Raw genomic sequence first — 23,004 nt, forward strand, 5'->3', positions numbered from 1 at the left:
GGAAAACACAAGTTAAAATTTTCCAACAGTCTGAATCTCTGGAGATCTAGTGATAAAGGGGATCAAGAATAACATAATATTATGAAACATTCTTGAAGTGGTCACAAATCATGAAAACTTTGCCCAACATTACTTTTTACATAATATGCTTGGGTTTTCTGCCCCCACCCCAATCTCATCTTGAATTGGAATCCCATAATCCCCATGTGACTAGGAAGAGACCAGGTGGAGGTAATTGAATCATGGGGGCAGTTTCCCCCATGCTGTTCTCATGATAGTGAAAGAGTTATGAGATCTGATGGATTTTTTTTTTTTTTTGAGACAGAGTCTCACTCTGTCACCCAGGTTGGAGTGCAGTGGCTGGATCTCAGCTCACTGCAAGCCCCACCTCCCGGGTTCACATCATTCTCCTGCCTCAGCCTCCCAAGTAGCTGGGACTACAGGTGCCCACCACCATGCCCAGCTAATTTTTTGTATCTTCCCTACTTCACTAGGCACTTCCTCCTGCCACCTTCTGAAGAAGGTGGCCTACTTCCCCTTTGGCTTCCACCATAATTGTAAGTTTCTTGAGGCCTCCCCAGCCATGCTGAACTGTGAGTCAATTAAATCTCTTTCCTTTATAAATTACCCAGTCTCAGGCAGTTCTTTATAGCAGTATGAAAATGGACTAATACAGCAAATTGGTACCACAGAGTTGGGTGGTACAATTTAAAAAAACTGAAAATGTGGAAACGACTTTGGAACTGGATAACACGCAGAGATTGGAGGTGGTTGAAGGGTTCAGAAGAAGACAACAAGATGTGGGAAAGTTTGGAACTTCCTAAGAGACTTGTTGAATGACTTTGACCAAAATGTTGATAATGATATGGACAAAGAAATCCCGGCTGAGGTGGTCTCAGATGGAGATGAGAAACTTGTTGGGAACTGGAATGAAGGTGACTCTTTCTATGCTGTAGCAAATAGTCTGGTGGCATTTTGCCCCTTCCCTAGAGATCTGTGAAACTTTGAACTTGAGGGAGCTAATTTAGCATCCCTGGTAGAATAAATTTCTAAGCAGTAAAGTATTCAAGAGGTAACTTGAGTGCTCCTGGAATATTAAGTTTTATGCATTCACAAAGATACGGTTTGCAACTGGAACTTATATCTGAAAGGGAAGCAGAGCATAATATGTTCCAAAACTTTACAGCTGAAAATGCAATAGAAAAGAAAAATCCATTTTCTGAGGTGAAATTCAAGCTAGCTACAGAAATTTGCATAAGTAGAGAGAAGCCAAATGTTAATCACCAAGACAATGGGATAAATGTCTCCAGGGCATGCCAGAGATCTTCATGTCAGCTCCTCCCATTACTGGACTGGAGGGCTAAGAGGAAATAAATGGTTTCATGGGCCAGGCCCAGGGCCTTGCTGCTCTGTGCCTTCTCAGGACTTGGTGCCCTGCATCCCAGCCATGGCTAAAAGGGGCCAATGTGTAGCTCAGGCCATTGCTTCAGAGGGTATAAGTCCCAAGCCTTGGTGGCTTACACATGGTATTGGGCTTACAGGTACACAGAAGTCAAGAATTGAAGTCTGGGAACCTCTGTCTAGATTTCAGAGGATGTATGGAAACACCTGGCTGTCCAGGCAGAAGTTTGCTGCAGGGGTGGAGCCCTCATGGAGAATCTCTGCTACGGTGATGGGAAATGTGGGATCAGAGCCCACGCAGAGAGTCACCACTGGGACACTGCCTAGTGGAGATGTAAGAAGACAGTCACCATCCTTCAGACGCCAGAGTAGTAGATCCACTGACAGCTGGTATCATGTGCCTGGAAAGCACACAGACACTTGATGCCAGCCTGTGAAAGGAGCTAGGAGTGGGACTGTACCCTACAAAGCCACAGGGGCAGAGCTTCCCAAGACCAGGGGAGCCCACTTCTTGCATCAATGTGACCTAGCTGTGAGACATGGAATCAAAGGAAATAATTTTGGAGTTTTAAGATTTAATAGCTGCCCTGCTAGGTTTCGGACTTGCACGGGGCCTGTAGCCCCTTTGTTTTGGCCAATTTCTCCCATTTGAAATGGGTATGTTTTCCCAATGCCTCTACCCCTATTGTATCTAGGAAGTAGATAACTTGCTCTTGATTTTACAGGCTCACAGGCAGAAGGAACTTGCCATGTCTCAGGTGAGACTGTGGACTTGGACTTTTGGGTTAATGCTGGAATGAAATAAGACTTGGGGGACTGTTGGGAAGGCATGATTGATCTTGAAATGTGAAAGGGACATGAGATTTGAAAGAGTCAGGGGCAAAATGACATGGTTAGGCTTTGTGACCCCACCCAAATATCATCATGGGTTGAAATCCCCAAAATCCCCATATGTCAAGGGAGAGACCAGGTGGAGGTAATTGAATAATGGAGGCAGTTTTCCCCACGCTGTTTTCATAATAGTGAGTTCTCATGAGATCTGATGGTTTTATAAGGGGCTCTCCCCCTCTTCACTAGGCACTTCTCCTTCCTGTCCCCTGTGAACAAAGTGCCTTGCTTCCCCTTTGCCTTCCACCATTATTGTAAGCTTCCTGAGGCCTTGCCAGCCAAGCTGAACTGTGAGTCAATTAAACGTCTTCCCTTTATAAATTACCCAGTCTCAGGCAGTTCTTTATAGAAGTACGAAAATGAACTAATACACCATTATCAGTTAAGTTCAACTATAACTTTATATAACCAGTTCTTATTTCTTTGAAATTATGGTAATAATAATGTGATTGTGGGAGCAAGGATGGTGTTATTTCTGTCTTAGATTCCCACCGAAATAGAAGTGTACTTGTATATTATATTCAATATATATCTTACTATATACATAAAATATATCATTATCACTTTGTTTCATAAATATAGATGAATATCTTTATAGATATTCATGATTCTAAGTGTAATATAAACAGACTCTCCAATAAAAACTCTTAACTAGAAAAGAACACCAAATAAGGGACAAACTAATCTAAATTAAAATATGCTACTTTTTCAATTTTAAATTTCTTTTTAAATATCAGAACTTCATCAGTATTTTGTATAGTTTACTCAGCTTAGATCAGATCATATCTTTTTCTTTTTGGGGTTTAGTAAATTATTTAGGCTTTCCTCATATTTACGGCTTTTTTTCTCCCAAAATGGGGTATTTCCACAATTTTCTTTCCCTCTCTTTGCTTTCTTCCTTGTTAAAAATTATCTCAGACTCAGATTTCTCAAAGAACTAAAACTAGAACTATCATTCAATCTAGCAATCCCACTACTGGGTATCTACCCAGAGGGAAATAAATCATTGTATCAAAAAGACACTTGCACTCTTATGTTTACCACAGCACTATTCACAAAAGCAAAGATATGGAATCAACCTAAATGTATTCATCAGTGGTGGAGGAAATATACACACACACACACCCTGTAATAGTACTCAGCCATGTAAAAGAATGGAGTCATGTCTTTTGCAGCAATGTGAACAGAACTGGAAGCTGTTATCTTAAAGGAAATAACTCAGAAACCAAATACCACATGTTCCGACTTATGAGTGGGAATTAAGCAAAGCAATGGATACAAATGAACATATGGAGTGGAATATCAGACATTGGAGACTTCAAATGGTGGGAGGGGGATAAGAGTTGAATAATTATCTACTGAGTACAATGTTTCCAATTCAGGTGATGGGTATACTAAAAGCCCAGACTTTACCATAACACAATATATGCATGTAAGAAACCTGCAATTGTACCTCAATATATAAAAATTGTAAAAATCAAAAAGTCAAAAGCAATTTTCAAAATGTTGATAAATTATCTCAGACTCAAATTAATAATTGTATTGCTAGAAACAAATGTTGGAATGTATGTAGAGAAAAGGCTACACTTGCACATTCTCGGTGGGAATGTAAATTGATATAGCCATTGTGGAGAACAGTTTGGAGGTTGCTTAAAAAACTAAAAGTAGAGCTACCATATCATCCATCAACTCCACTGCTAGGTATGTACCCAAAAGAAAAATAATCAGTATATCAAAGAGATATCTGCACTCCCATGTTTGCTGCAGCTCTGTTCACAATAGCCAAGAATTGGAAGCAACTGAACTGTCCATCAGCAGATGAATGGGGCCAGGCACAGTGGCTCACACCTGCAGTCCCCGCACTTTAGGGGGCCGAAGCAGGTGGATCGCTTGAGGTCATGAGTTTGAGACCAGTCTGGCCAACATGGTGAAACCCCGTCTCTACTAAAAATATAAAAATTAGCCAGGCATAGCAGCACACACTTGTAATCCCAGCAACTCAGGAGGCTGGTGCAGGAGAATCCCTTGAACCTGGGAGGCAGAGGTTGCAGTGAGCCAAGATTGCACCACCGCACCCTAGCCTGGGTGACAGAGCAAGACTCGTCTCAAAAAAAAAACCAAAAAACAAAACCGGATGGATAAAGAAAATGTGATACTTACACACAATGGAGTACTATTCAGCCATAGAAAACTGAGATCCTGTAATTTGTAACAACATGGATGGAACTGAAGGTCATTGTATTAAGTGAAATAAGCCAGGCACAGAGAGACAAATGTCACATATTCTCACTTATCTGTGGGATCTAAAAATCAAAGCAATTGAACCCATGGAGATAGACAGTAAAAGGATGGTTACTACAGGCTAGGAAGGGTAGCCTCTAGGGGAGTACAGGGAAGGTGGGGATGGCTAATAGTTACAAAACAAAGTTTGGAAAGAATGAATAAGACATAATACTTCATAACACAACAGAGAGATATAGTCAATAGTAACTTAATTATACATTTTAAAATAACTAAAAGGGTATATTTGGATTGTTTGTAACACAAAGGATAAATGGTTGAAGGGATAGATACCCTGTTTTCCATGATGTGATTATTACACATTGCATGCCTATATCAAAATATCTCTTATGCTCCATAAGTATATATGCCTAGTGTATACAACAAAAAATTAAATTTAAAAAATAATTTTATTGCCAAAAGTATATTCCTTAGTTTTCGTTTTGTTTTGTTTTTGTTTTTGTTTTTAACAGAGTCTTGCTCTGTCACCCAGGCTGGAGAACAGTGGCATAACCTTGACTCACTAAAACTCCCACATCCCTGGCACAAGCAATCCTCCCACCTCAGCCTCCCTAGTAGCTGGAACCACAGGTGCACACCACCATGCCCAGCTAATATAAATAAAATTAGCTCTTACCACATAATAAAGACAATGTCTGTCAGTCCCCAAATGGAATATGTCTATTGGAAATATATACCTTATAAAGAATTCCTTAATTCAATGTAAATATAAATACAAAAATGAATTGTATTAGATAGTTTAAAGAGGCATTTCAAGTAAGAATGAGTTTAATACAAAGAATTAATGCTTACAGAACTAATGGAAGGGCTGTGGGACAAAGGTCAGGGGAAGAGACTGCTGGGTTTTAGGAGGTTAAGAAACTATAGACATTTGAAGAAATTGCCACTAATGAACTCAGCTGATGGTAGCACTGAATCAGAGATTTGCCATCTGCTACCATTGCCAGATAATAAAATGGTGTCTCTTCCATGTTCCAAATGTCACGCTAGTACCTTTTATTGAAATAACCTAACTTTAGAATCCTACTAGTCAGGGCTTATTACTATTAACAAGGAAAGGACCAGAAACCAATGCAAGACCTTTCCTCTGAGCTATCTGGGAGAGTATTGCCTAATAAAATATTTGTTTCTTTTTTAATTGTAGAGATGAGGTAGTGCTGTTTTTTAAATGGTTGCAAATTATTTGATACTTCTCCCATCAACAGGTGGGGTCTATATCCTCTCCTTATTCTAGATTCTTGAAGTCCTGTGGCTGCTTTGAAAATACACTGGCAGAAGTAAAGGCATGTGAGTCGTGCAACAAGGCCAAAAAGACAATGGAGCTTCCATGTGGCTTTCTTGGATCTTTTGGTCTCAAGACTCCATCTTAGAATCCAGCCACAATGTGGAGAGAAGTCCTATGTGACAGTCTCAGCTAAGCTCAGCTTTGAGTCATCCTACCCTAGGCATCAAACATGCAAGTAATGAAGCCTTTATATATGTGCCCGCAGTGCTTCACTCACCCTCACTATATGAAGCCTGAGACATCCTGGGGCTGAGTCAAGCCATCCCTTCAGTACTATGTCTGAGTTCCTAATCCATAGAATTGGTAAGTATTATAAAATGGTTATTTTACACTACTAAGTTTGGAGTGGTTTATAATTCAACAATAGTTACTGAAACAACTCCTGAAAAAAATGAGACAAAAAAAATTGAGATGGATGGAGACTTAGAAGCTGTGGAATTCATCGAGTATGCCTATTTAAAAGCTATCCCAATGACCTGACAGATGAGATGTATGCACAAAGCTATACAATCAGGCTTACAATTATGTTACAAATCTGAAGTATTCGTCTTCCTCCATTTTATCCCTTCCTTATATAATCTTAACTCTGGAGCCTAAAACTTCAGAGAGAACAGATTTGGGTCTTCTTTGCCCATTCCCGTATCTTCACCCAAATTACACAGATGAAGGGCAATTTGAATCTTTAACAATTATAGTATTCACAGAAACTGCACAACTTTATCACATTAATTAACTCTCATCCACATACTCCCAGAGGAGAAGAAGGAGCAAAAAATCCAATTACAGAATCCATTTACTGAACAAAACTGAGTTTCTTGTAAGTGGAGCCTATCATATTTTTCTAAACCCTTCCCTTGAGTTTGGCAATTCACAGTTATAACACCTTCTTATGACTAAGTTTCTCTTCTGTTACTTCATCTCACTTTATATACAGATGTTCTCTTTGATTTTCATCTCTTTGTTCCTTTTGCTCTGCCATCAAAAGTGACAGTTAGAATAAGCTTTTATGTGACATTGTATGTTTTGAGCACCTAGGGATTATATCCATTTACTATTCTGTTCTGCATTCATTAGCACCATCACTCTTTTCTCTATATATTTGAGTGTCCAGTGTGTATAAACTCTAGCTTGGTCCTACAGCAAAAGATAGAAGTACAGAAAGACATAGTCTCTTAATTGTAAGCTACTTACTTTCTGATAAAGATAGGAATGTCATAGATATAATAGCATAAATTTTTAAATAGAAAAACACAAGAAAAGAAAAACAAAGCCGATACAATTTTGAAACAATAAAAATAGTTATATAACTTAGGCTCAACTGTAGGACATAGTAGGACCTCTGTGGCTTCAATTAACAGCCCAAGAAGAATTGAGCTTGAGTTCCCATTTCCTTTCCCATGACTTTCTTGAGCAACTAACTTGTGTCAATTTGTATACTCGGAAGTTTATATTTTTATTTAACTGACTCAGTACTTAAGTTGCCACTTTCAACGTTGGGAAGTAATCCAATAGATCAAATAAAGACAGTAAATTTGAGAGTTTGTTCAAGATAAAGGAGAAGGGTTGGTTCAAAGGCAAACAATTTTGGAGTGACAGTGCTACACTTACAGGTGATAAATCAATGAAAAGCAGAATCTTGGTCCAATGTACTGGCCACCAACTATGTAACAGAAACTGTGTTAAACCTGGAGATAAAAGATGGTTAGGCCAGGTGTGGTGGCTCACGCCTGTAATCCTAACACTTTGGGAGGCTGAGACGAGTGGATAACCCAAGGTCAGCACTTCGAGACCAGCCTGACCAACATGGCAAAATCCTGTCTCTATTGAAAAAAATACAAAATTAGCTGGGCTTGCTGGTGCATGCCTGTAATCCCAGCTACTTAGGTGGCTGAGGTAAGAGAATCGCTTGAACCCAGGAGGTGGAGGTTGCAGTAAGCCAAGATCGCGCCCTGGGCAACAACAAGAGTGAAACTCCATCTCCAAAAAAAATAAAAAATAAATTAAAAAAAGATGGTTAATCCACAGCCCCTACCTACAAAGTTATAGACACCATGATACCATGAGACAGATATAAATATATATAAGGTCAAGTAGATCTTCAAAAACAGAAAAGTCTAGCCCCAGAAGACAGATAAATAGGAAAGGTACAAAATGTATTCAATGACCCAAACAGCTGTGAAATAGTTTAGGATAGTACCGTATTCTCTTAGCTAATTTAAAACCCAAATGGATACTAATAACATATGTGAATATCAAAAACATTATGTTTAACAAAATAATAAAGGTATAAATTAGTAAATGCATATGATTCCATTTATAAGAAATTCAAGAATGGGAAAACCAGTCTGTGTTGAAGGAAATCATAACAGTGGTTCTTCTGTATTGACTGGAAAGAAGTACAAATGAATTTTCTTGGGCAATGAAATATTTTGTATCTTGTTTGAGTGTTAGTTATAAAGAAGTATATATTTGTCAAAACACATTAAATTGTTCACTCAAGGTCTCAATCTATTAGTCTCTGCTTTATGCTTGGCTTCTCAGCCTCTCAGTTCTAGGCACATTACCTTAGCAAATTCCTTAAGGGTAAGTATAGTAGAGAGTACTTTATTTATCACAGTGCATTTCCCTTCTATCCAATAACTGAGTCCCTCAAGTCCTGAAGGACATGATAGCTCAGCAATACCTTCAAAAAATCCACTTTGTATTACTATTATCATTGTATCCTCCTGTTTCTATTTTGTTTTATCAAGATACAAGCTAGTCCATCCCATCTAGATGTAGAGGTCTAAAATAGATTTTTTAATGTTTTGCCAACTGAGGAGCCATATGGAAAAAGATAAAATTGAATCTGTTCTTCACACCACACACCTGTGTGAATATCAAGAGAATCAGAATAAGAAATCACATAAGCAGTAAGAAAAAACATGGATGAATTTCTTTATAAACCAAGGGTAGATGAAACTTTCCTTTGATTCTAAAGTATTATAAAACAACTTGATAAATTTGACTACATAAACATTAAGAACACAAAAAGTTACATTATAAAACACTATATACAAAGAAAAAAGTAACAATGAACTGATAAAAATGTTTGTAATTTATATCAGTTTTCATATCCTTAATAATTTAAAGCACTTCTAATAATTAAAAAGAAAATAATCAAGCATGTAATACAAAAATTTGTCAGGTAATATGAAGAGAGACCACACAAGAAAAAATTAGGGAGACATTAAATATATATACACACATGTATGCATGTGTTTATGATGCTCACTCTCATTTATAAGTAGGAAAATGGAGATCTTAAACTGTATTATGTAGATTTAGTTTTAATACTAATATTAGCATTTTTATTTTTAAACTATGTTATGTTTCTGTTTTTAAAGTATGTTGTAGGATAAAGTGAATAATTATGTTAATGCCAATAAAAACAAGAATTTTCAATTTGAGAAAAAAATAAGAAAAATAAAATTTCACATCTTAATATTGAATTGGAAATATTAAGGTAAAAATATTTTATCTCTTTCATTTTAAAAATACATATTGCCTGTTTCTGTCTACTAGAAAGACCTAGAATCTGTGGCGACTCAGGAGCAATGAGCACCCCTAGCATACGGGTTGTGGTCTCTAATATTAATTCTCTACTTAAAGGAAAAAAATACTCGAGAGTTTTTCAATCTGAAATGAAAGGAAGTTAGTAACATAAGAACATATAAAAGTATAAAACTCACTGGTAAAAGTATGTAGTCAAATTCAGAATACTCTCTGATACTTGAATGATGGTGTATAAATTACTTATAGCTCCAGTATAAAGGTTAGAGGAAAAAAAATTAAAATATAGCTATAATAATGTATTTATGGATACACAATATAAAAAGATGTAAATTGTGACATCAAAAGCATACAATGAGGGGGAAGGGTAAAGTTTTGGTATATAATTACTATTGTTATAAACTTAAAATAGTTACAGTAAGACATTTTATGTAAGTCTTTTATAACCACAAAACAAAAACCTATAGTAGATATATGAAAGATAAAGAGAAAGGAATCAAAGGAAACCACTACAGAAAATCATCAAATCACAAGGAAGAAAAGCAAGACAGTAAGAAAGGAACAGTGTCCACAAAACAGCCAGAAATAATTAATAAACAATAATAAATTCTTATTTATCAATAATTACCTTTAATGTATACGGGTTAAATTCTCCAATCAAAAGATATGGAGTGGCCAAACCAATTTAAAAAACAAACTAAATAAATGTTGTCTACAAGAGACTCACTTCTGCTTCAAGAACCATAGACTGAAAGTTGAGAGATGGCAAACAGCATCCCATGCAAATAGAAAATGAGCAGGCGTAGCTATACTTGTATCAGACAAAATACACTTTTTAACTTAAAGTGTAAAAACAATAAAAAAGGATCTTTAATAATGATAAAAGCATTGACTATTTAAAGAGATATAACAATTGTAAATAATATGCACCAATCATAGCACCTAAATACATAAATATTAATGGATCTGAAGGGAGAAACAGACAGTGATGCAATAACAGTAGTAGGCTTGAATAACCTACTTCTAACAATGACTAGGTCATCCAAACAGAAAATCAGTAAGAAAATACTGGACTTGAGCAACACTTTGGAACAAATAGACCTAACAGACATATACAAAACATTCCATCCAACAGCAATAGAATATACATTTTTCTCAAGCACACAGAAAACCTTCTCCAGGCTAAGACATATGTTAGGCCATAAAACAAGCCTTAGCCAATCTAAGAAAACTGAAGATATGTCGAGTAACTTTTCTGACCAAAATAATATGAAATTAGAAGTCAATAACAGGAAGATTTTTGGAAAATTCACAAATATATGGAAATTACATAACACATTCCTGAATAATCAATGGGGCAGAGAAGAAATTAAGAGAAAAACCTAAAAATAATATCTTGAGACAAACAATACTGAAAACAGAACCCACCAAACTTGTGGATTCTGCACATGCAGTTCTAAGAGGGAAGTTTGTAGCAATAAACACCTACATGAAAAAGAAAGATGCCAAATAAACAACCTAACATTATACTTCAAGTAACTAGTAAAAGAAGAACTAAGCTTAAATTTAGTAGAAAGAAGGAAATAAAGATCAGAAGAGAAAAAAGATGAAATAGAAACTAGAAAAACATTAGAAAAGATCAAAGAAACCAACAGTTTTTTCTAAAAGATAACCGACATTGACAAATCATCAGCTAAAGACTCAAATAAAATCATAAATGAAAGATAACATTACCACTGATACCACAAAAATACAAAAGATCATGAGATCTATATGCCAACGAATTAGATAATAGAAGAGATGAATGTTCTAGAAACATACAAACTACCAAGATGGACTCATGAAAAAATAGAAAATTTAAGTAAACCTAAAATTGGTAATATTAAATTAGTAAATAAACTCTCTCAACAAAGAGAACCTCGAGATCGGATGGCTTCAGTGATGAATTCTAACCAAATATTTAAATAATTAATGTCAATACCTCTAAACTTCTTCCATAACAATTGAAGAAGGAGCACTTACAAACACATTTTATGAGACCAGCATAAACCTGCCACCAATGTCAGATAAGGACAATATAAGAAAAGAAAATTACAAGCCAATATCCAAAATTAAAAGTCAGTTAAGGAAAACAATAAGAAAAGAAAATTCAAGCCAATATTTCTGATGAACATAGTTGCAAAATACGATCAAACCAAATTCAACAACGCATTAAAAGGATCGTATGTCATGACCAAGTGATATTTGTTCCTGGGTTACAAGGATGTTTCAACATATGCAAATCAATAAATGTGTTATGCCACATTAACAGAATAAAGGACAAAAATTATATAGTCATCTCAAAAGATACAGAAAAAGCATTTGACAAAATCCCACTACATTTCACGATCTTAAAACTGTCACAAATTAGGTACACGAGGAATGTTCCTCAACACAGTAAAGGCCATATATTACAAGCTAAGAGCTAACATCATCTTCAATGAAAAAGAAAATTGAAATCTTTTCCTCCAAGAATAAGAACAAGACTAAGATGCCAACTCTTGCCACTTTTATTGAACATAGTATTGGAAGTCCTGGTCAGATAAATTAGTCAACAAAAGAAAACATGGGCATCCAAATTGGACAGTATGAAATAAAATTGTCTGTTTGCAGATGTAATTTTAAATATATATATATATATAATATATATTAAAACCTGTTAGAACTAATAAAGAAATTCAGTAAAGCTGCAGGATACCAAATCAGCAAACAAAAGTCACTATACACTAATGAGCTATCTCACAATGAAATTCTTAATAATCCCATTTACAGTCACATTAAAAAGAATAAAATACCTAGAAATAAATTTAACCTATGAGTTGAAAGGTCTATATACTGAACACTATAAAATATTAATGAAACAAATTGAAGAAGACACAGAAAAATTGAAGGGCATCTCATGTTCATGGATCAGAAGACTCAATATTGTCTAAATGTCTGTACTACCCACAGTGATCTATAGATTCAATGCAATCCCTATCAAACTTCCAAAGGCATATTTTACAGAAATAGAAAAGATCATCATAAAATTCATATGGAAAGACACAAGTCTCTGAGTACCTAAAGCAATCTTGAGCAAGAAGAATAAAGCTGGAAGCATCGAATTTCCTGATTTCAAACCATATCACAAATCTATGATAATCAAAACAATATGGTATTGGCATAAAAACAGATACATACAGCAATGGAACCGAATAAAAAGTGCAGAAATAAACCCACACATATGTGGTCAACTTATCTTTGACAAAGGCATCAAGAATATACAACGGAGAGAACACCGTCTCTTCAATAGACAGTGTGTATTAAACTGTTTATCCACAGGCAGGAAAACAGTAATTGAATTCTTAAATTACACCATGCACAGAAATCAACTCACCAATGAATTAAAAATTTAAATATAATACCTGAAATGGTAAAAGTCCTATAAGAAAATCTGAGAGAAAAGCTCCATCACATTAGATTTTTTGGATAGAATATAAAAAACACAGAGAACAAAAGCAAAAATTAACAAGTGTGACTACATCAAACCAAAATATTTCTGCACTCATAACAACCAACAAAATGAAAATGCAACTCACAGAATGAGGGAAAAGATTTAGAAACCCTATATACAATAAGAGGTTACTATCTAAACTATATAAAGAACTCATACAAGTCAATAGTACAAAAATAACAGTGGAAAATTAGTCAAAGTAGAATTTTTCCAAGGAAAAGATACAAATGGTCAATAGGTATATGAAAAAGTATTCAACATCACGAATTTTCAGGGAAATTCAAATCAAAATCACAAGTATCACCTCACACGTTAGGATTGTTGTTATGAAAAAAAATCAAAAACTAAGTGTTGGTGAGGATGTGGAAAAAAGAAAACCTTTGTGCAGTGTTGGTGGAAATATAAATTGGTACAGCTACTGTGGAAAACAGTATAAAGTTTCCTCAGATAAGTAGAATTACCACGTGATCCAGAAATCCCACTTCTGGTGATATATTTAAGAAAATAAATCATTATCTGAAAGAGAAATCTGCACTCTTGTATTCATTGAAGAATTATTCACAATGTCCAAGATAGGTAAAAAACCTAAGTCCATGGAGAGATGAATGAAGAAAATACATACATACACACACACACACACACACACACACAGAGAACATTATTCAGCCTTTAAAAGAAAAAAATTTTGCCATTTGCAATAACATGGATGTACCTCAGAATACTCTGCTAAATGAAATAAATAAACCAACATGGAAAGACAAATACTGCATTACTTGGAATCTAAAAACATCAACCTCATAGAAACAGACTTGAAGGATGGTTAACAGCATATAGGGGCTGGTGACAACAGAGATGTTGCTCAAAGGAGGTAGATTTGCAATTGTAAGTTCTGGATACCTGAGTACAGCATGCTGATTAGAATTTATAATAATATATTGTATACTTAAAATTTACTAAGAGTAAATCTTAAGCATTCTCATCATAAAAAGTATGTGAGCTGATAGATATGTTAATTAGCTTGATTGTGGTAATCATTTCACAATGTGTATGTATGTCAAAACGTATACAAAATAATGTTCCTTGAATGTATACAATTTTACATGTCATTTGTAACTCAATGAAGTTTGGGAAAAAAGATAGTTAAGAAACATAACCATGTGCAATGAGGAGAACTTATTAAAGAAAATCAAGTCTGAAAATGTATTTTTGCTATGACTGAAGGTATGTTAACATGCATTTGGTATTCTACATTACTAGGGAATTATTGTTAACTTCATTAGGTGTAATAATGGCTTTGTGATTATGTGAGAAAATACTTGTTTAGAAAATATATACAAAATTTTGTTTCTCTATGTATATATATACACACAGAAGTGGATTTAAATGACAATGTATTTGTCAGTGTTAAGTAATGCCTTTGTCTCATTACATCATTTTGAATATATTGAAATTTTAAAATGTTTTAAATAATGTGTTAGTGACTAATATAATTCTTTTTGTGACTTATACAACTCAATTTCTAGCTAATCCTGAGGTGGGATAGTTCATAGTTCTGAATAATTCATTTATAGGAGACAGGAAATTGGTTTACAATTAACTCTTGTTAGGATGTATGGCATTATTTTCTATATTGTATTCCCATTAAATAATTCATCTCCAATAACTGACTTTTATCCATGAATCAGTATATAATGGAAATCCTTTTGTCATCCAAGAAAAGGGACAGTGCAGTATGCTATGTTTAACCTAGTAAGAAATTGACAGTTTTCAATGGATGGAATCGAAACCCTGACATAAATGGCAATAGTCCCCAAGGATAGTCAAATGTGATTTTCTGCAGATGGCTGCACAGGATGACACTTCATAAAACATCATTTCTCTGCTAAGCTGCACAGCATCTATGGTGCTTCAAACATATTGTTTATCTCATCAAAGGGAGCAGGTTCTAAAGGTAAGAACTGAACAAGTGCCATTACTGAGGAAACAGAGCAGATGGCCCATCTATGATATCAGGCCTGCCTTCACTTGATGAGAGTCTGCTCCAATCTCAAACAGGACCATTGCCAATTAAAAGAGGTCTTGGCTGGGGGATCTTTTCTTTCCTATGACACATAATTCACTTGTCCATTTTCTCAGACTCCTGCCCACCAAGAAGTTTCATCACTGCCCCCTCCAGAAATTAAGAGGTTCGTTATGACCAGTTGTGTGATATATCCCATTGATACTTGCTTGTAAATGTCTGGATGTCACCCAAACTTCTCACTTCAGTGTCCCCCTGCATTTTATTTTAAGACTCTTTCTAGCTTAATTGCTAACAAGGACGTGTGTCCATGCTTTGTAAAAGAACTTCAAGGACATGGATTAAACATAAGAAAATTTATTGGACTTCCTTCTACCACCAAATACACGTTATTAACTACTCTTTTCAAACAACTTTAGGATTGAAACATTTTGAGTCAAAGTCATTTAAGTTTTCACAAAAATAGATGAAAACATATTATGATTAGAAGGCATATTTTAACTTTCAAACTTCAGGATCCTGAACTCCAATGTTGTTTAAGGAAAACAATGATAAGTCTGAAGACTATCCCAATCAAATGTCCAGTACCAAGAACCACGTATCTATATTGGGATATTTTCTGTTTGCAAGAGGATCCTGAGACCAGGTTAGTCAGATCTTGACAGTTACTAGACAACCTGAGTTATCTAGAGCAAGTTTTGAGCTACATGGCAAAGGAACGGGCCAAAACCGTGCCACATCTGGAGATAAACCTCAAGGAAATAGTAAACCAGGAGAGAACAGTGGTTTGGATACACAAGAGTGGAGAAGAGGTGAGGCATACATACAGAATTAAATCAGCTCTAAAATCTAATCAAAAGGAGATTTTTACCCTGCGTTGCTTTAAAATTTTGGTATCTCTTTTTCCTCGAAGTTTGGGCACTTTCTTACCACATGCCAAATTTTTTAGATTGTAAACCATCTGGAAACACAATGCATGTGTGTTTTGTTCACCATTCTATTTCTAGTGTCTAGCACAGTGCTTTTTATCTAGTGCTCAATAATTTTTTTTCAATAGGAATGTCTAAGACATTGTAGGAATTGAATATTCTTTCAAAGAATAAATGAACATTGATGAATTTTCTAGGCATGATGAAGTTGGAGCATTGTTGTTTTATCTTTCTTTGTTCGGAAGAAACAGGAGGACTTCTCTGTAAAATTCAGAACCCTGAGGCTGGGATTAACTCATCCTGTAACCCAGGCATTGAAACCATTTCTATTTATTAGTGAGTGCAAATCTCAAGAAAATCAAGAGTTGTTTTTTTTTTTTTTTTTTCTTAAAAGAGAATCTAAATATTCTGATCCTGAATAGTAAATATTTTTGACTTGGTATTAAGAATTAGATCTTAAAACTTCTTTCTCCTGTATTCATAACAGCTCTCAAAATGTTCTCCCTGCCTGCAGGCTTGCTTCACTGCACTTCATCCTTCACACGCCTCCAGTGGAACCTTGCTAAAACTGAGATTTGATCAGGTCACTTCCTCTTCCATTCCAAAAGTTTCTGTGGCTTATAATTCATGCCTTACCATGGCAGTAAACACCCTTTACCCTTCTATTTTTTTCAGCCTTAAGCAGACCAGGCCTTTTTACCCACAGATGCCATCCATGTGCCCACGCTCCAGCCATTCCACATATTTTACCAATCCTGAACCCCTACATACCTTTTTTCTTGCTCTTCTGTTTTACATGTTCCTTTATTTTTGGCTTGGCAGTATCCAACTCTTCTGTCAAAATCTAGTTTAAATGCTACCTTCCCTGGGAAGCTTTTCTTGACTCATCCAGATAGAATTAATCATACCTTCTGTGTTCCTATACCTTTAATATAGAGTGTAACAGATGGGAGTGAAAGTTTTGGAGTCAGAAAGATGTACTTTCCAATCCTGGTTCTTCTGCTTACTATGACCTTGAGCAAAACATTTAAGGTCCCTGAGCCTCATATTTTTCATCTAAAAAATGGGTATAATATCGACATATTATGATTGTGATGAAGATTAATCGTGATCATTATAAAGAACGTTTAGCATAGTTTGGCTAGTAAAAACTCAAAGAAAGATACTTACATTATTTTTATCATCTTATTATTATTTCATCATGTATGACAATCTGATTTTTGGATAATGTCATACCTGCATAATCAACTAGATTTTGAGTCATTAAGGCAGGTCTGTCATATTCACATTGTATTTATAGTGCCTAACACAGTGTCTGACTTATTGACAGTGTCATCTCAGTGCTTGTCAAGTCTATTAGCCTTTGATACAATGACTTCCTAGACGTTGTTGTGAAAATGTACCAATATATCATATCAGTTGATTTGTGTATGAAATCATGTGTATTACTTTAACAATAAAAATATATGTAATGCTATAAATTGTTCTCTTCATAATTTTGCCACAATAATCCTTGAAACAGCAGAAACAGAAGCAAATTTCTTTTTACCTCTTCTTCACTCGAAAGTATAAAATTAACATGACTTCAAAAGGCTTACAGAAAATAATATATTAAGTCTCATCTAAACTGTATTCCAACAACATATCTACCAGAGGTAGCTTGAGCTGAAATTGCATTGAAACTCCTAAGTGATTTAGTTCACCCAATTCAATTTCTATTTAAGTATCTGCTATCCCTAGTTCATCGGGAAAGCAGTGTGGAACAAGATAACACAAGACGCTTTCTTTCTAGTCCAATTAAAATAAACAGTGGCATATGTCCTGCTGAAATAACAATAGCATTAAAAGCACCTAAGATATCTAAATGGGACAAGTATTTGTAATGCCATTGCATAATTCTGACTGCATCATGTCTGTGCCTCCAGTACCCAGGGAATAAATCCCCACTTTGGCACCAATGTAATCATTTTGGCTGTGTGACTACCCAGCTAAAACTCTTCCATATTTGCACATCTCTGGCTTAAAGCATATAGTCCAAACTTTTAGCGTGGCACAAAAAACCTTGCTGAAATCCCAACCATACCTATTTTTATAGCCTCGCTTATCACATCTTATTCATACCGCTTACACTCCAGCCACATGAAAATTGTCTCCTTGAACGTCCAGTTTCAACTTCCCATGTAAAAGCTTAGAAGTCATCACTCCTATTCTTAAAACAAGTAAAACCTGGAAAAACTGAAAATCAATGAATTTTCTTGGAACCCTCAGAGAATTGAGATTGTAGAGGCACCTGCAACCCTGAAATCTAGAGAAACAGGCTCACTCAGAGAAACACAGCTGAGATCCTCTTATCTGAAGCAGAAACCCACTGGAGCCATAAACTGAAAGGAATACTTAAATGGTAATTTTGGTGAACTGTTGAAAGGTGAGGGTGAATCATTGTTAGCAGGACAAACCCCTGGAGGCTGGAGGTTTGGGGCATTAGGGGACATATTTTTACAGGTTTTACTATCCAGAAACCCAGCAAGATCTTCACTGTTAACTGTGATCATTATAAAAAATGCTTAGCATAGGGCTTGACTAGTAAAAACTCAGAGAAAGGTATTTACATTACTTTTATCATCTTATTATTTCATTGTTTATCACAATCTGATTGATATTACAGATAAGGTCATGCCTGCATAATTCACTAGATATTGTAAAGTCTAGAACAACAAACAAAATGTATAAAGAATTATAATTGAGATGCTGGGAAGAGATAAAATGAAAATATAAATATTTAATTAAAACAAGAAAAACAGAAAAAGAGGAAGTAAAATAAACAAATGAGAAGGGTAATGAATAGAAGGCAGATATGTGCACTGTAGATATTAACCCAACTAAATTAATTATCATTTTAAATATGAATGGTCTAAATACACCAATTAAAAATGGAGACCACCCGCGGGGCGCAGTGGCTCATGCCTGTAATCCCAGAATTTTGGGAGGCCAAGATGGGTGGATTAAGAGGTCAGGAGATCCAGACCATCCTGGCTAACATGGTGAAACCCTGTCTCTACTAAAAATACAAAACATTAGCCCGGCATGGTGGTAGGCACCTGTAGTCCCAGCTACTCGGGAGGCTGAGGCAGAAGAATGGCGTGAACCCAGGTGGCAGAGCTTGCTGTGATCCGAGATCACACCACTGCACTCCACCCTGGATGACAGAGCAAGACGCTGTCTCAAAAAAAAAAAAAAAAAAAAAAAAAAAAAAAAAAAAAAAAAAAAAGACTGTCAGAGTGGATAAACAAAATAAAATCCAACTTCATATTGTTTACAAGAAACCTACATTAAGTACAAAGACACAAATAAATTAAAAATAAAGAGATGGAGAAAGATATACTGTACTAATACCAATAAAAAAAAAGCTGGAAGTATATTAATATCTGAAAAAGCTACCTTCAGAAAAAGGAAGACTATTATGGAAAAGAAAACCATTAAATAATGATAAAGTGATCAATTATTTAAGACAGCATAATAATCCTAACTGAAGACAGCAGCAAAACACATGAGGCCAGAATTGATAAAACTGCAAGGAGAAATAGAGGAATCCACTATTATAGTCAGAGACTTTAACACACCTCTGTCAGTAATAGATCAAACAGACAGAATTTAACAGTAAGGACACAGTTGACCTTAACAACACTATCACTCAACTTGTTCTTTTGACATTTATAGAATACTTCATCTAATAACAGCAAAATACACATTTTTCTTCAGCTCATAGTCACCAATATACTCTGGGTCATAAAACACATCTTAATAGATAAAGAAGAATAGAAACCATACAAAGTTTATTTAAAGACCACATGGAATTAAACTAGAGATAATAAAAAGATAGCTGGAAAATCCCCAAATATTTACAAATTTAACAAAAGACTTCTAAATAACACAAGGGTTAAAGACTAAGTAGCAAGATAAATTTTAAAAATAATTTTAACAAGATGAAAATGAAAATTCAACTTACTAATATGTGTGGGATTTAGCAAAAGCAGTTCCTAAAGGTAAAATAATAGCATTAAATATATTTATTAGAAGAGAAAAAGGTATAAAATCAGTAATTTAATATTTTTTTACTTGAGAAACTGGGGAAATGGTAATTTAAGTATAAGCAAGCATAATTAGAATGGAAACACATGAAATTAAAAACAGGAAACTAGAAAAAAAAATCAATGAAACCAAAAGCTGGTTCTTTAAAAAGTTCAGTAAAATTTATAACCAAAAAAAAAAAAAAGGAAAAGACACAAATGAACAAGGTCAAAAAGGAGGATTCATCTCTACTGATCCTATGATATTAAAAGTATAATAAAGGAATACTATGAACAACACTATACCCACAAGTTAGATAACTTAGATAAAATAGACCAATTCCTTGAAAGACAGAAACGACTAAAGCTCATACAAGGAGAAACAGATAACTTGAAAAGTTCCATGTCTATTGAAGAAATTGTATCAATAATCAATAAACTTCAAAAAGGAAAGCACCGAGCCCACATCTTTACTGGTGAATTCTACCAAACATTTAATGAAGAAACGACACCAATTCTTCATATTTTTTTCCTAAAAAATGGCAGAGGGAAGGCTTCCTAATTTATCTCATAAGGCCAACTTTGCTCTAATATCAAAACCAGATTAAAAAGTCACAAGATAGAAAACTACAGATCAGTAACTGACATAAGCTAGACACAAAATCTTCAATAAAATATTAACAAATTGAATCTAACAATATATAATGGTAATAAACATGACAACCAAGTAGAGTTCATTCCAGTTATGCAAGCATGATTCAACATTCAAAAATTAGTGTAACCATCACATCAACAGGCTAAGGAAGAAAAGTCATATGGTTATATCAACTGACCTCAAAAAAAGCATGACAAAATCCAACATCCATTTATGCTTTTGAAAAAAGAACACAGTATGAAGGTTAATATTAGGTGTCAACTCGATTGGATTAAGGAATGCCTAGATGGTGTGTGAATCAGTAGGTTGGGAGAAAAAAATTTCCCCTCAATGTGGGTGTTCACCATCCAATCCACTGCCTACCACTGAGGTGAGAACAAAGCAGGCCAAAGAGGGGGCATATTCATTGTTAAACTTCTCTTTCTGTAGTGGGATGCCTTTTCTCCTTCTGTCCTTGGACATCAGACTGCAGGTTCTTTGGACTTTGTACTCTGGAACTTGCATCAGTGGCTTCCCAGGGACTCTCAAGCCTTCGGCCTCAGACTGGGGCGGCTGCACTGTTGGCTTCCCTGGTTTTGAAGGTTTGAGACTAGGACTAAGCCATGTTACTGGCTTATCTCATTCCACAGCTTACAGATGGCCTATCGTGGGACTTCACCTTTGTAATCATGTGAGCCAGTTCTCCTTAATAAACTCCTTCGTGTGTGTGTGTGTGTGTCCTACTTGTTCTGTCCCTCTGTGGAGCCCCAACTATTACACTCACAACTTAGGAATATAGAAGAGAACATTCTCAGCTTAATAAAGAACACCTACACAAAACCTACAACCAAACTCATACTTGATGATGACAGACTGGGCGTTTACCCCACCAAGATCAGGAAAGAGGCATAGATATCCTCTCCCACCACTCCTGTTCAATATCTTTTTTTCTTTTTTTTTTGGAACAACTAGATTTATTTCAAGCTATTTTCAATGCTTATAAAATCAACTGTAAAATGTTAACCTGGGGGATTTTATTCACCAGCTGAAGGACTCACCGTTATCTGAAAAAACAGCAATGAATAAGCAAACTAGAAACAAACAAAAACCAAACACAACAAAACAAACAGCAAATTGTTCAATATCTTAATGGTAGCCCTAACTTGTGCAATATAACCAGAGAAAACTATAAACAGATACATATTGGAAAGGGAGAAATGAAACTATTATTTGACATGATTATCCATGTAGAAAAACTCCAAAGAATCTACAAGGAGAGAAGACTGAAATGATCCCTATTGTAATAGATTAGGATGGGAGACATCAGTCTGAACTCATTTTTAGCTCAGTATTGACACAAATGGTTGCATACAGAGATGTTTATAAATATGTGTATTCACATGAGTTAGTTTTCAAACATTTATTTCCTTCTCTGTCAGCTGACAAGCCTTAGAAGCAATAACATTCTAGTAGCAACCAGCACACCTATACCCAGATCTTGATTTCTAATACAATAAAAAGAGCCAGAAATTCTTGGAGAAATGGCCTCAAGCAGGAAATATATGAGATAATTCTAGACCATCCAATAGTGCCAGAAAGTAAGTATGCAAAAAACCACAATGAGAGGTAGGTCAAAGGAATACAGAAGGCCACTTAAAAGTTCTTATTGACCAAAGCTGGACAATGTAAGCAACGAAATAAATAAATTATTAGATCATAAACCAAAGTATAAAATAAGCACTCATGGGTCAATACTGGTTTATATAAATGATTGAACAGATAAACAACTTTCCCATGCAAAATAATTCAAAATTATTTATATAATAACGATTTCACCCTAAAGAAGGTTGAGCATAACTCCTCACTCCTTGAGTAGGACTGTGCAGATTGACTTTCTTACAAAGAGTACAGTAATGAAAGTGGTGGCCGGAAGGGAAGAAACTTTACAGTGAAAAATCCTGACAAACACTGCCTCAGCTAGATGATTAAGGTTAATATCAGGAGTGATATGTCATATTGGCAATATATACCCTTGATACGAGTGATAATAATAGTGCTCTACCTCTGCGAGCTTCCTCTCAAAAGGCCGTAACTCCAGTCTATCAGAGAAAAATATCAGGCAAACCCCAACTGAGGGACATTATACAAAATGCTTGACAAGTATTCATCAAAAATGTAAAGGTCATCCAAAACAAGGAAATCTCAGACACTTTCACAGCCAAAAGGAGCCTAAGGAGACATTATGACTAAATGTAATGTAATATCCTAGATTGGCTCCTGGACCCGATAAAAAGACACTAGGTAAAAATTATGGAAATCACAATAAAGTATTGACTTTAGTTAATAGTCAATATTTTTCATTAATTATAATAATTGTATTATGCTAATGTAAGAT

The sequence above is a fragment of the Chlorocebus sabaeus genome, chromosome 12 (genome assembly GCF_047675955.1).
Source record: "Chlorocebus sabaeus isolate Y175 chromosome 12, mChlSab1.0.hap1, whole genome shotgun sequence".
NCBI lineage: Eukaryota > Metazoa > Chordata > Mammalia > Primates > Cercopithecidae > Chlorocebus > Chlorocebus sabaeus.